The sequence below is a fragment of the Spermophilus citellus genome (assembly GCF_964194105.1).
Source record: "Spermophilus citellus genome assembly, chromosome: 4".
NCBI lineage: Eukaryota > Metazoa > Chordata > Mammalia > Rodentia > Sciuridae > Spermophilus > Spermophilus citellus.
In genome coordinates, this window is record NC_138185.1 from 66,742,664 (window position 1) to 66,758,008 (window position 15,345).

Below are 15,345 nucleotides of genomic sequence, written 5' to 3' on the forward strand. Positions count from 1 at the left end.
GCATCGAGGAAAATTGGGGGGTGGCTGGAAATAACCTTGTAAAACTGACCGCGGCTGGAACACACCTGAGTCACTTCTGACTCAGACCCAGACTCTCCCGGGCGGAATGAGGGGCCAGGAAAGGCTGCTGGCCCCTCTTAAACCCCTGTCTCCCTCCTCCTCCTCCCACCCAGCCCCAGTCCCAGTGGAGAAAAGTTCTCCCACTTCAAGGAAAAGATCCTGCAGCGTCCCTGTGCCCCCCTGGCCCTGGACTGCTGTGTCTCTGGGCACACCGTTACCCTGCTCCCTCCCGGCCCCCAGCCCCATCCCAGGCTAGCTGCCGAGGGTCTGTCGGCCAGCGAGGTCCCCGTTCCAGGAGCTGCCCTGCTTCCTGTGGGCCCCACGGCCAAGAGGCTTACTCACAAATGGAACAATTTCTTCTCTATATGGAAAGAACATATGCTCTTCCTGCTGGGGCATGAGAGGGTTTTGAGTAGCTTTGCCCAGACTTGGAGGAAAAGGCAAGGGCTGGCGGGGTCCCAGCACCCTCATTTCAAGTCCTGTGTGTTCCTCGGCAGAGCCAGGAGGCCTCAGCTCCAGGCAAAAGGAGGTCCCAGGGAACGGGGATGGGGACGCTTGGCTGAGCTGGTCCCCTTTCTCAGGGCTGGATATCCTCCTGGGCACCACATCGTCCTATGCCACTCCTGGAGTTTAGGGCTGGGACAGGGAATGGGGGAGGGGGTGGATTCAGCTTTCCGCCAGCCTGTCCCAGCCTAGTCCCTGCAGCTGTGTCCCTGAGGAGGGGCTGGAGCAGCTCTGCTTGACTGACCCCCATGCAAGACCCTGGGTCTGGCACAGGAGCTGGGGTGGAAAGGGAGGCTGGGAGGGCCCCAGGGAGGAGCGGATTAAAATAAACTTTTCCCCTGCTGCACTAGCATCTTTCCCTAAGGGATGGGAAGAGGCTGGAATTCTGCAGAGAAGGCTCTTCTGAAATAGGAAACCTCAGGAGCCTGGATTAAGGTGCAGCCAGAGAAAGGGCCGGGCCCACCAGGAGCAGGCTGCAGTCTGGTGGCCCTGGGTTGCTTCCTGGCTGAGTGATCCTGAGCTGGAGCCCCTGTGGGCCTCTGATTCCTGAGCCTTAGATTGGAGCTAATACTCCCTGTCCTCAGGGATTAATGGGAGGGTCAGAGACAATGATGCCAAATGCTGGGGCCCTGGAGACTCAACAAAGGGGGGCTCTTTGCAAAGATACAACAGGGTTTGCTCTGGGTGGGAGGCTGGCTGCTGGTGAGGGAGGCCGAGTCAGGAGCCTGGAATCATCTGGCATAGGCTGGCTGTTTCTTGGCCTTCCAGGAGGGCAACACCCTGTCAAATTCCCCCCAGGCTGTAATTAGAAGACACATTTCACCCAACAATTGTGTGTCCTGGTGTGTGGTGAGGGACCTAGCACCGAGTTTGTAGTTCTCTTAGAAAACCTCTTAAACTTCCCTTCTGTTTTAACTTACCAGTCCAGAGGTTCAGTTATGAACCAAAAAGAATCTGGTTCTCCCGGCAGATTTCTCTCCCTCTCTTTTTTTTTTTTAAATACTGCTTTTTAGTTGTTGTTGGACACAATATATTTATTTTATTTTTATGTGGTGCTGAGAATCAAACCCAGGACCTTGCACGTGCTAGGCGAGCACTCCACCACTGAGCCACAACTCCAAGCCCCCCCACTCCGGCAGATTTCTCCAAAAAATAAAAAAAGAAAAAGAAAAAGAAAAAGAAAAACTGCTGGACCTCAGGCAAGTTGGTCTATCTCTCTGAGTCCAACTCAGGCAAGCTGAATGTCTGAGAGCCTCCCACCTTCTCCTCCCCACCACCACCAAATGGGGACATTAATGGTCACTTCAGAGGGTGACTGTGAAAATGAGCTGACGTCACACAGTGCCTGTCACATAGCAGGCACACGAAGTAAAACGGCCATAGGTGTTATTATTTATTCCATGATTTTTGGAGCTCTAGTTACACATAGTAGAGGGATTTATTATTACATGCACATGATACAACAATAGAATTTGTTCGACATCATTCCCTCCTCTTTCCCCCTCCCTTTCTACTCTCTTTTCCTCTACTGGTCTCCCTTCAATTTTCATGAGATCCATCCCCCACCTTTCTTTTCCTTTTTCCTCTCTAGCTTCCAATATATGAGAGAGAAGATAAGACCCTTGGCTTTCTGAATTTAGCTTATTTCACTTATTAACATAATGATCCCAACTCCCATCCATTTTCCTGCAAATGACATAATTTCATTCTTTTTTTTAACATTTTTTTTCTTGTTGTAGTTGGACATGATACCTTTATTTTATTTATTTATTTTTATGTGGTGCTGAGGATGGAACCCAGGGCCTCGTACATGCTAGGCGAGCGCTATACCACTGAGCCACAACCCCAGCCCTCATTCTTCTTTATGGCTGAGGAAAATTCCATTGTGTCCATACACCACATTTTCTTTATCCATTCATCCATTGACAGACACCTAGGCTGGTTCCACAGTGTGGCTCTTGGGAATTGTGCTGAGATAAATATGTTTTTATCACTGGAGTCTGATAACTTTAATTCTTCAGGATAAATACCGAGGAATGGTATAGCGGGGTCGTACAGTGGTTCCATGCCTGATCTTTTGCAGAACCTCCATATTGATTTCCATGGTGGTCGTACTAACTTACCATCCCACTCACAGTATGTTCGTGGCACCATCATTGATGCTGTTTTGTGCTGCTGCAGCTGCTCTGAGCCCTGGGGTGGAGAAGGAGGAAGAACAGCTGCTGTTCCATGCTGCTCAGGCACCTCTGGGCCCCAGGTGAACTGCCTTGCACCCGCAGTTGTAGGGATGGGGTTTCTTGCGTCTCCTCTGCTCTCCTGTGACATGGAGGGTTGGAGCACTACGCCATCATCTCACTCTCTCCAGCCTGTATCCCTGGCCCTGGTACTCCACCAATGAGTGGATGAAGAGAGAGAGATGGATGGAGTGATGGAGGGAAGGCAGGAAGGAGGGATGAACTCATTCCTACCTAGAATTGGGCTAACAGGTCTTGGGTTTGATCCAAACATTTGTTCTCCTTAAATTTTTCCCCATCTAACCAAGTTCTTTTTCTTCTCTAAGCATGTTCATGTGCACACATCAGCGTAGGCACAAATGACGCACTGCTCAACCTTTATTAAGGGCTTACTATGCACCATCTCTAGATCTAAATGCTGTATATGTCTTATCCCATGTATGCTAGGGACTGTGGTTATGCTCATTGTATGAATAGGGAAGCTGAGGCACAGAGAGGTTAATCAACTTGTCTAAAGTCATGCAGGGATTAAATGGAATATTCAGGATTTTAATTGATATTAAGACAGAGGACACATAAGGGATTCCTCTCCTATGTCAGGGAACTGACAAATTAAACCCTTTTCCCTCTAGAGCAGCTCAAGTCCCCATTCTGGCTTTAAGACAAAAGTATCCCAGGCCAGTGACAGCCAAGCCAATGATAGATAGATAGATAGGGGTCTTGGCTTTCAGCACCAGATGGTAAAAAAAATGGAATGTGGCCAATGTTTTTGGCATCTGTGCCTACTATGCGTAAGGCAGGCTGCAGCATCTCCAATCTTAAAAGAAAACTATGGTTCCTACAATCTCCCAGCTGTCACCCTACTCCTCCCCTTTCTCCACCACGTGCCCTAACACAATCTACACCCAGCCTCTCCATTGTCTTGCCTTGGTCCACTCTAAACCACAGCTCTTGCTCCTCAGTCCACCCTTCCCTGCAACTCTGCTCACCAGTAAGCTCCAAATGGGCTGTACATTTAAGTCCCCATCTGTCAACACAATTCAACAGGGCAGGAAAACTCTTCTCCAGAGTGATTGTCCTCTTACTGTCCTGCTTCTCTCTCCCCTGCCTCTCCTGCATCCTCTGAGCATTGCAGCTCTTTAGGGCTTGGGCCTGGACCGCCTCTTCTCTGAGCAGCCTCCCTCCAAATAGCTTTATGATTGCACTCAGTCAATGAATATTTATTGTATGTGTGCTATGCACCAGGTACTGTTCTAGGCACTGGAAAGGATAGAAAAAAAACCCACATGTCTCTCATGGTGATATAAAGTATGCAAGTAAATATAGACTATCATACCAGATAGATAGTATGAGTAAAGCAGATAAAGAAAGAGAGAAAGATCTACACTGGGCATGGAGGTGCATACCTATAATCCCAGCCACTTGGGAGGCTGAGGCAGGAAGATTGCAAATTCAAAGGACCCTGTCTCAAAACAAAACAAAACAAACAAAAAAGCTGGGGATATAACCAGAGTCTCTCTGTGTTCAATCCCAATACTGTAAAAATAAAAGGGAGGGAGGGAAGGAGAGAGAGGCTCTTTCAGATGTGTGAACATGATGGGCAGGTGAGGAGATGCCTGAGTCCCCTCTCCCACCAGTGCTCTGATCCTTCCTTCTCTTCCCCCCTCAGGGGCATCACCTCCACTGATACTCATCTCCATTTCTAGAGCCTCCTCCTCTGTGCAGGTCCAGCATGTGTCTGGCCTGGACTCTTGCCATGACCTTTTAAGGGATTTCTCTATTTCCATTCTTGCCTGTTTCCGCCCATCCTCTGCACTGGAGCCAGACTACTTTTTATTTTTTAAACACCGGTGGCATTGCATCATCCACCTGTCTAAAATGCTTTGTGGAAATGCTGTTACTGCCTCATTCAAACCCTTCAGGTTGCAGGGGTGCCAATTGCCAGCACCTGCATCTTTTTGTCTGAGGGTTTTCTCTGGTTTCCCTTCTTCTCCACCCAGGAGCAGTCCCCAGCCAATGACTAACCATAGGTGGTGGATCAGTCCCCCAGCTCCCTCAGCCCTTGGGTGGGACAGTCTGGACATATATGTACTGAGTGGCTCCCCAGTGGGACTGAGCTTAAGTTACAGGTGACCATAATGGTTTGATGGCTTTGTTTGATGACTGGCTTTTCTGTGGTTCTCTTTACCTCCCACACTTCCCTCTATGGCTCCAACACATGCCCCAAAGTGCATGCCTTGGAAACATACAACACAATGCAGCGGTGCCGAGGGTGTTGGGGTGGGGTACTGGGTTGGGGGGTCTTTAATGGGTGATGAGGGTGCGAGGCCTCTGCCATCGATCAGATTGACGCCATTCTCCTGGGGGTGGCTTTGTTGTTGCTGGGCATCCTGAGAAATGGACAGGTACAGCCTCCTTCCCTCTCTCTTGCTCCTGCACTCCTGCCTTTCTGCCTTCTGCCATGGGATGATGCGGCAAGAAGGCCCTCACCAGATACTAACGTGGTGACTTCGGAGGCTGGGTGATCTCCCAGCCTCCAGAGCTGGGAGGAAATAAATTTATGTTCTTTTTCTATCACCAAATCTGTGGTATTCTATGAGAGCAGCATAAAACAGACTATGGTGCTTCCCTATCTCCTTACTGCTCTTTCCAAGGACTATTTTTCAAATAAATCATTTCCACTCAGATTCTTGTCCCAAAGAATTCAAACTAAGACCTTTTACTTCTCTTTGGTCACTTGGGACACACAGAGAACTCTGAAACCTGGTCCACGTGACTCTGCAAGCTCAAAACACTTTCTATCTCTCTACCTTCATTGCCTCCCTCTCTGTAGCCACTGAGAACCCTGTCCAAGTCCTCTTTGTCATCTTAGAGCCTTTGCAAAATGGGATTTCCACTGCCTGAAATGTTCTTCCCCCAACTCCTCACTTGCGTAGGTCATTCTTTAGGTAACTTGTTCAAAGAGGCCTTACCTGACCACAGGTTGAAATGACATAGTTATTTGTTGGTGACGATAGGGACCAAGTGTGTTTTCTTCACCTCTTTATCCTCCAGGACACCTACCCAGATGGTATCAGGTGGAGTAAACAAGTCAAAGGAATGAAAAAATGATTGAGCTATGAATAACCCTGTTGGTGACGGGAGAACCTAGTCCCGAAATGGTATTACTCTAGAACTTTCTTCTAATAGTGTATCATGTTCCTCTATCTCCAACCTTTCTCTGCTGCATTGATTTATAAACATGATCAAATCTTGCTTGTCTTAAAAAATAAAGCAAATAAAAATCATCTCCTACCCAGCATAAGTTGTTAAAAGGATGGGGATTGAATAATCACCTGGAGGGAACTTTGGATTTCAGAAAAGATGGCAGACTGACATGAGGTCCTGCAATTTTCCTCAGATTCCAATCCTAGTTGGTATCTCAGGAGATGTAGGAAGGTTAATGGATTTTAAAACTGCACTTAGCAGATAACTTCCACACTGAGATATCCCTGGTAAGACCAGAGAAGAGTGGGTCCCAACGTGTGAAGTCTAGAGGGGCAACGAAAATAGGCTGAGAGGACTTTCGAGGGTTTCCTTCTTTTCTTTCTTTATTTCTTTCTTTCTTTTTTTTAATTTTTGAGGCGGGGTCTCACTAAGTTGCTTAAGGTCTTGCTATATTGCTAATTCTTGCCTTGAATGTGTGATCTTCCTGTCTCAGTCTCCTGAGCGGCTGGGATGACAGACATGTGCCACTGCACCCGGCCAGTAGTGTCCTTCTTCTTTCTACACCCTGGGTGCATCGCTGCTCATCCACCTCATCATTGTAAGAAGGCAGGAAAACAGAGTAGCCAGAGAGAACTCCACCCTCAGAACTCCACCAGGGCAGGGACCCTCTACAAAGAGGAGAGGATGGCTGAAGCTCACTGGGCAAAAATTTATCCTAGACTCAGGAATTGCTGGAGGGAAAAGGTGTGGAAATGAGGGGACAGGGAGTAATGGAACCCAGTAATGCTAGAGACTCCATTCTCGGGTGTGCCCCCTCCTGGCTCACTTTAAGTGCTGTGTGCTGGGGACTGGGCTTCTGCTCTGTCCACAGAAAGACACACCCAGCCAAGGTGCTGATGCTTCCCAAGAACATAAAAGACGAGTTTGCAGGGAGAAACCCTGAGATCCCTGAGGAGCATGAGCCCAGAAGGTAATAAGGAAATTTTCTTTACCAGAAAAATATAACTAATGGAAAGACTAAATGGGAAATCTAAATAATCATTATATAATCTTAGAGATAAGAGGGTTACAGAACATGTGAATCAGGAGCAATTAATTACAGATAACCAATTGGAGATATTTAGTATAAAATAAAATTTTTACAATAAAGAGCTCAGGATGAATTGAGTAGCAGAGAGAATACAGGTGAAAGAGAAATTTCTGAGCTGATGGATTTGGTTGAGCACTGACCAAAAGATATCAGGAAGGATGAGATAAACACGAAAGGCAGGTTGTCAAATAAGGGAGAATAAGAAGGTTGGACCTGATCTATGGTAGCAGGCTTCACAGGTGGCCCTCAATGGTCCCTGTTCCCTAGTATTCACCTCCTTGTATAGAAATTGTCCCCCTTCCAAATGAACAGTTCTGACCTGTATAATGTGATATTGAAAAACAGACTGTGTAGTTTCCAATATTAGGTAATAAAGTCATTGTGGCTTTCTTCTTATTCTCTGGAATCACCTTCCAGGGGAAAGCCAGCTGCTGTTGTGAGGACCCTCAACTAACCTTATGAACTGTTCCCAGCCAAAAGCCTGCCCTCAATTTCTGACCTAAAGAAATAGTAAGCGATAATAGAGACTTAATTATTATTTTTTTTTTGTAAATTAGTGACACATTTTATTAATGATTCTGTACCCTTAATAATTGATAACTAAAGATCACATCCTGGAAAAATGTAAGTTGATGTTATATTTTTCTATACTCCTAATGATGGTTAAGGAAATGTCAGCCTTGGCAAAGTTTTGAAATTGTATAATCAATGATGTATTCTGAATCCATAATGATGAGAAAAATTGCAATAAAAGATGACCCAGAGAAAGCTGCATTAGAGCGCTCTCTCTTTCTCTCTCTCTCTCTCTCTGGAGATTGCTCCAACGGAATGACTCCTGTCTCATCCTTTTCGACGACGCCACTCATCCTTCAGGACTCCCTGGACCCCGTTAGGGCAGGACCCAGCACTTCGTCCCTTTCAATGGGAGCCCAGGAGCCCCCCACCTTGCACCTGGCTGCTGGCTGGTGGCGAAGGCCTGCTGTCTGTGAGGGGCGCTGGTCCTCGGGGTCCTGGGTCAGCAGCTCCTGCAACTCCTCAAACAGCTGAATGTTGAGCAGAAACGCGGTCTTGGCCTCTTCGAACCCTCTGCCTGACCTCGGGGGTCATCTCCAGAGTGTTCAGGCGTGAGCGGTAGACCTGCTTGAACTTGGTGGTGCTGGCGATGTTGGGGAAGGTGAAGAAGGCCAGGCCCTTTCCGAAGCTGGGCAGGTCCAGGGCCTTCTGCGCGATCTTCTTGAGGACCTGGTCCCTGGACTGGTCGCCCAGGTAGCGAGTGTAGGCGTGGGCCACCAGCAGCTCGGGCTCCCTGCGACCCACCTGCTGGAGCCGCCCCATGTAGCGGTGTGCCGCAGTCTGGCTGGGCACAATTCAGGAGCCACTTGTCAAAAGAAACTAACTTTATTTTTAGAACTACAAACGCCAAACAAAACAGCTCCTCAGGAAAAAACCCTCAGAGCCCAACTGCCACCACCGACTTCCCACAAGCCTCTCACCCCCACACAAACCTCACCACCTCCCACAATCCTCCTGCTCTTGAGGCTGATTGGCTGGGTCGTGTGGGCAGAGCCAAAGAAGTCCCCCAATGAGCAGCTCCGTGGAGGAGCCAATCAGCTAGATGTTGCTGGGGCCACTGTGAGCCAATCATCAGCTGGCAGTCTGAAGGGCAGGGAAACAGCCCAATGAACATCACCGCAGAGGAGCCAATCAGCTAGATGTTGCTGGGGCTGCTGTGAGCCAATCATCAGCTGGCAGTCTGAAGGGCAGGGAAACAGCCCAATGAACATCATCACAGAGAAGCCAATCGGCTAGATGTTGCTGGGGCCGCTGTGAGCCAATCATCAGCTGGCAGTCTGAAGTTTGCTGGCAGCTGGAAGTTTCCTGGGGCCCCTTTGGCTGTGGCTCTCAACATCTCCCCCTCTCTGTTTAAACAACAAGCATGTGGCTTAGGGACCGTGCCTGCCTTAGGTTGTCCAATACTACATATGGTCCTTACCTGTCTTCGGATGAGCTGACCTCAGGGCGTCAGCCTCCTGTCTTAGGTTGGTACCATTGTAATTGGATCTTACCCGTCATTGACTACCGGTCCAGTACAGCCACACCTGTGGAGAGGTCTTTGTCATGACAAGCAGAAGGGAGGAAGATACACCAAGCCAATTGATGGCTCTTGTTGGAAAAATTGTACCACCGATGACATCATCAGCAAAAATACCCCAACACTACCACAAGTCGCTGCACCAACAGATAGTTCACAATGCATACAAGTGAGTTCACAATGCATACAAGTGACACATAGTTTAGGCAAGTTCTGCAAGCAGTTCAGTGATGGCTATTGCAGAAACTGTAGATTAGTTTTATCTTTGTCTTCACCGGCACTGGGATGAAGATAGGAATTCTGGCAATAATGGCTAAAGAAAAAATTATGTAACATTCCAGAAGGCACTAAAAGAAAACAATTTTCTTAACAATTTACATTATCTTGAAGAGAATTATTAAATATAATGAAAAGGAAAGGTGAAAGTAAACAAACAGATCTGTTAACCTTCTTTTTTGTTTACATATTAAAACAATTCTTAATAGTTATTTACCCAATTTAAATTAAACAATTTAAATCACGTGAATAAAAAAAAATATTTGGATCCATTTTTTCATGAGCGCTCCTCATATATGATATATGGACATACGTACATTCAAACATATAACACAAAACACAAGTGTGCACACATAATACAATACATACAACACATAACATAATAGTAAAGGCCTTATAACTTTTTACAGGTGAAATCTCCATTGCAATGTTTAAAAACTCTATAGTCAAAAAAAAAAATAGAACTGATCAGCAAAACATTAACCTAGGTCTGTATGAGCTCAAAAAACAAAATAGAACTTCATGATATGGGAAAGGGCAATAATAAAATAGATATTGAAAAAAGCATCCTGGTTCTGTCACAGATGTAAGGATAGCCAAATTGGAGTTTTGGATATCAGCTGTTATGGATTTGAGCCAAATCATCTTCTTTTTCGTCTGTAGAAATCGCTTTAGTTAATCTCTCTGGAATCCAAATCGGCTGCTGTTCTCCCTGTGGAAATACACAAACAGGCCCCCGACTCCAGACAATCACTGGGTCAGGACTTTAGTTAATCTCTCCGGGATCCAAATCGGCTGCTGTTCTTCCTGTGGAAACACACAAACAGACCCCCGACTCCAGACAATTACTGGGTCAGGACCTTTCCATTGTCCTGTTAGAATATCTTTCCAAAGTACCTTGGGCTTATGTACATTTTTTGGACACATATGCCTTTCTGCAGCACTAAGTCCTGATGAATCCAAATTTAAAAAGTTTAGAGTAAAAAGGGTTATTTTAAGTTTATCTTTGGGGAATATATACCCCTTCCCAATTCCGTCTTTTTGCTTTAATAAGTACATTTTAATAGTTTGATGAGCTCTTTCAACTATGCCTTGTCCCTGTGGATTGTATGGGATTCCTGTTATATGAGTAATGCCAAATGATGAGCAAAATTGTTTAAAAGAGGTAGAAGTATAACCAGGGGCATTATCTGTTTTTAACTGTTTTGGAATGCCCACAGTGGCAAAATTTTGTAAGCAATGAGCTATAACATCTTTAGTTTTTTCTCCGGCATGAAGGGAGCCCATCAAAAATCCAGAAGAAGTATCAACTGTAACATGCAAATATTTTAATTTTCCAAATTCTGGCAAGTGTGTGACATCCATCTGCCAAATATGGTTAGGTATCAATCCTCTAGGATTGACTCCAAGATTAACTTGTGGTAAAAAGGTCACACAATTTTGACATTGTTTTATTATTTGTCTAGCTTGTTCCTTAGTTATTTTAAAACGCTTTTGTAAAGTATTAGCATTGACATGGAACCTTTTATGAAAATTTATAGCTTCTTCTAGTGTAGAGAAAATATGTATGTCATGTGTAGTTTTATCTGCTAAATCATTGCCCAAACTAAGGGCTCCAGGCAATCCTGTATGTGCCCTGATATGTCCTATAAAGAATGGATCTTTTCTGTCCCAGATTAAACTTTGTATAGTGGAAAACAAAGAGAAAACAGTAGAAGAAGGGGAAATCCTACCAGCATCTTCAAGGGATACTATAGCATTAACTATATACAATACAACAATGTAGCCCATGGCTTTTTAAGGAAGAGTTGTTAGATATATCACAATGGAACCATCATGGTGAAGATTTAAAAAGAATAGAAAAGAACAACCCAGGGACTCTGCTAGTTGGCACATTGCCATTGTGGGCGTTGGTATCTGGTTTGCTTAGTCCAAAGCCTTCAGTTCAGACAAAGGTAGAGGAAGAAGAAGACATATTGATTCAAGTAAAAGAGAAGGTCTCTCAAGTTAGTCAGAAAGAGGAAAAGATTCAAGTAAAAGAGAAGGTCTTTCAAGCTAGTGAGACAGAGGAAGGAAGTTTAGAGCAGAAAAAGCCATCAGGGGAAAAGTTACAACAGGAGACTGCTAATAACACCTTTCTATCAGAGAGCGTAAGTGTCCAACCAACAGCACCACCTCTACAGGAGACTGCTACTAACAGCATTCTATCACCAGAGGGCATAAGTGTCCAATCAACAGCACCACCTCCATATGCTAGGAGACTCCCAACCCCCGCAGTTGATAGTTGGGATCCTGAGACAGGATCTCAAGTATGCCCTGTATTTGAGGTAGGAGGGCAGCGAATTTACCAGGGTTTAAATTTCAAAACAGTGAAGGAGCTAAAAGAGGCTGTAACAACCTATGGTCCTCAAGCACCCTTCACTGTAAGCTTGGTCGAATCCATTACCAACTTAAACACGACGCCAGCAGATTGGACTAATATTTGTAAAGCTGTGCTAAATGGAGGACAATACCTGTTATGGAAGGTTGCCAATGAGGAATTTTGCAAGGAGACGGCTAGGCGAAATGCAGCAGCTGGTTATTCTCAGAGAAATCTAGATATGTTGTTAGGAAAGGGACCTTATGAGGATCGGCAGCAACAAATTGCATATGATCCTGGTGTATATTTACAAATTGCTGTAGATGCAGTTAAGGCATGGAAGACTTTACAAGGACATGGAGGTTTACAAGGTCAATTATCTAAGATAATACAAGGAGCTAATGAACCTTATGCTGAATTTGTAGATAGGCTTATTCAAACAGCTACCAGAGTTTTTGGGAATACAGAACAAGCAATGCCATTAATAAAACAACTGGCTTATGACCAAGCGAATTGTTGGTGCAGAGATATCATTAGACCATGGAAACAGGAAGATTTAAACACATATATTAAATTATGTAGAGACATTAATGAACAAGAGCAAGTCATGGCAGCTGCAGTAAAACAGGCTTTAGATGCCAGAGACATTAATGAACAAGGGCAAATTGTGGCAGCTGCAGTAAAACAGGCTTTATATACCAGGCCAAGAACATGCTACAATTGTCAACAAACAGGACATTTTAAAAGGAATTGCCCCATAGGAGGAGGGTTTAACAAAACTAGGTATCAAAGGAGTAGAATACCGGGTATTTGCCCACGATGCCGTAGAGGGAGACATTGGGCTAATGAATGCCGTTCTCAAACCACCATAGAGGGTACTCCATTACATTGGGCTAATGAATGCCGTTCTCAAACCACCATAGAGGGTACTCCATTATCAAAAAACGAACAAGGACAAGGTGTTTATCCACAATATCGTGGACAAAGGCATCGGGTTCCATTGCCAAAAAATGGACAGGGGGCCCCAATGCTCCGGGGCCCCAAACCACAAATATACGGAGCACTGGAGGAACCCAGCAACCCCATCAGGGTAGTGACCAGGACACATTGTCCATCAGATCCCTCATCAGACAAACCAGAGGGAGCACAGGGTTGGACATCTGCGCCTCCGCCAGATCAGTACTAACTCCAGAGATGGGAGTTCAAATCATTCCCACAGGGGTAAAAGGACCTCTTCCCAAAGGAACAGTAGGCTTATTATTGGGACGCAGCTCTTCTACTCTAAAAGGACTTTTGATAAGTCCTGGGGTAATTGATCCCGATTATGAAGGTGAAATAAAAATTATAGCCAGTTCTCCAAAGGGTATGTCAGTAATTTCACCAGGAGATAGAATAGCACAGTTACTAATAATACCAAGCCTACATGATAAATTTTCCAGTCATGCTGTAGAAAGAGGTTTCAAGGGATTAGGCTCCACAGGTGTAGATTGGGCTATGCTTTCTTTAAATTTAGATTCTCGCCCCATGCTAAAACTAAATATTCAAGGACATGAATTTAATGGGCTACTGGATACAGGTGCAGACCTTAGCATCATCTCTCATCAAGAATGGCCAAAACATTGGCCATTACAACAAGCCACTCAAATGCTTCGAGGCCTAGGAGTGGTGACTAATCCCGATAGAAGCGCAATGGTATTAGATTGGAAGGATCCTGAAGGATGTGAAGGAACTATACAGCCATATGTATTGGATCATCTTCCCGTAAATTTATGGGGACGAGATGTCTTAGATCAATTAGGTTTGACATTAACAAATAACACCAATCAAAATGCACCCACTATTATGGCTAGACAAGGTTTTAGGAAAGGAAAAAGATTAGAAAAACAAGAACAAGGTATAGTAGCACCAATATAAATAGATCAAGGAACAGACAGACATGGGTTGGATTTTCAGAAAGGGCCACTGAGACAATAAAAATTACATGGAAATCACTGCTCTTGATTTTACTGGGATGCCTCCTTCCTCTAACAATTTTCTTAACAGTCTTTCAGTTTGTTTTTTATTAATTGCTGATCCCGTATTTCTACTATAATACAACCCAACAAGATGACGCCAAACAAAACCGAGACAGAATGCAATAAAAATGGAACAACACAAAATCATTATATCAGCCTTTCTATCCTCCTGAAATGTGCATCCGTCCTTTCTCCCTATCTGTTCCTCAGACGCAAATAGTTTTTCCTCAGATGTGAGCGGTTTTTCTTCCGTCTCACTCATCTCCAGGGACAGGCAACTTAAAACAAAAATGAAGCAAAACAAAAGAGGAAACTTAGAATGGCTACCCATCCTCTCGCCCTGCCCTCAGGGGCGAGCAGTTTACTTACCCTCAGTCGCTCCCCGTGCGAGCCACCAAATGCCGCAGTCTGGCTGGGCACAATTCAGGAGCCACTTGTCAAAAGAAACTAACTTTATTTTTAGAACTACAAACGCCAAATAAAACAGCTCCTCAGGAAAAAACCCTCAGAGCCCAACTGCCACCACCGACTTCCCACAAGCCTCTCACCCCCACACAAACCTCACCACCTCCCACAATCCTCCTGCTCTTGAGGCTGATTGGCTGGGTCGTGTGGGCGGAGCCAAAGAAGTCCCCCAATGAGCAGCTCCGTGGAGGAGCCAATCAGCTAGATGTTGCTGGGGCCACTGTGAGCCAATCATCAGCTGGCAGTCTGAAGGGCAGGGAAACAGCCCAATGAACATCACCACAGAGGAGCCAATCAGCTAGATGTTGCTGGGGCCGCTGTGAGCCAATCATCAGCTGGCAGTCTGAAGGGCAGGGAAACAGCCCAATGAACATCACCACAGAGAAGCCAATCAGCTAGATGTTGCTGGGGCCGCTGTGAGTCAATCATCAGCTGGCAGTCTGAAGTTTTCTGGCAGCTGGAAGTTTGCTGGGGCCCCTTTGGCTGTGGCTCTCAACAGCGGTGCTGGCTGCCGTGTAGGGGACCGCCTCCTGCCAGCGTGGCCCTTACCAGAAGGCCATGTCCTGCTCCAGTGCGGCCCTGCGGTGCAGTTCCTCGGGAAGTAGAGGGGGGCGAATACAGGGTTGTCCTTGTTGCGCTCTATCGATCTCCTCCTCCGCGGCCACGTAGACTGGTACAGGGATGCCATCACCAGCTTCAAGCCCTTTCGGGTCACCTGGCCCTTCTGGAAGTTCCTCATGAACTCCGCATTCTCTTCCTGGGTGTGCACCTCCTTGGTGGCCTCGTTCAAGGCCTCGGTCAGATCCTGGGACAAGCTGTCGCGCTGTGGGCGGTCCATGGCCGGGGCTGGCTGGCTGACGCTGGTGGCTCTGGCTGCGGCAGTGGCTGTGCGAGACTTAATTGTATGTTAAGCCCTTAAGTTTTTAAAAATTTAATTTATAATTTATATATTTTTAAAATTAGCGTCCCATTCTTGGAGTTGAACACAATGTGGAGTTACAGTGGTTGTATATTCATATATGAATATAGGAAAGTTATGTCAG

General features: G+C 45.8%; 1 pseudogene across 1 annotated transcript; it reads right to left on the reverse strand.

Annotated features, from left to right (window-relative positions):
- Positions 1–8,013: 8,013 nt before the first annotated feature.
- Positions 8,014–15,140, reverse strand: LOC308648558 (heme oxygenase 1-like; annotated as a pseudogene). The gene is made up of 2 exons: positions 14,815–15,140; positions 8,014–8,448 (listed from the first exon to the last, which is right to left on the reverse strand). The product of its transcript is annotated as a heme oxygenase 1-like (transcript).
- Positions 15,141–15,345: the final 205 nt, after the last annotated feature.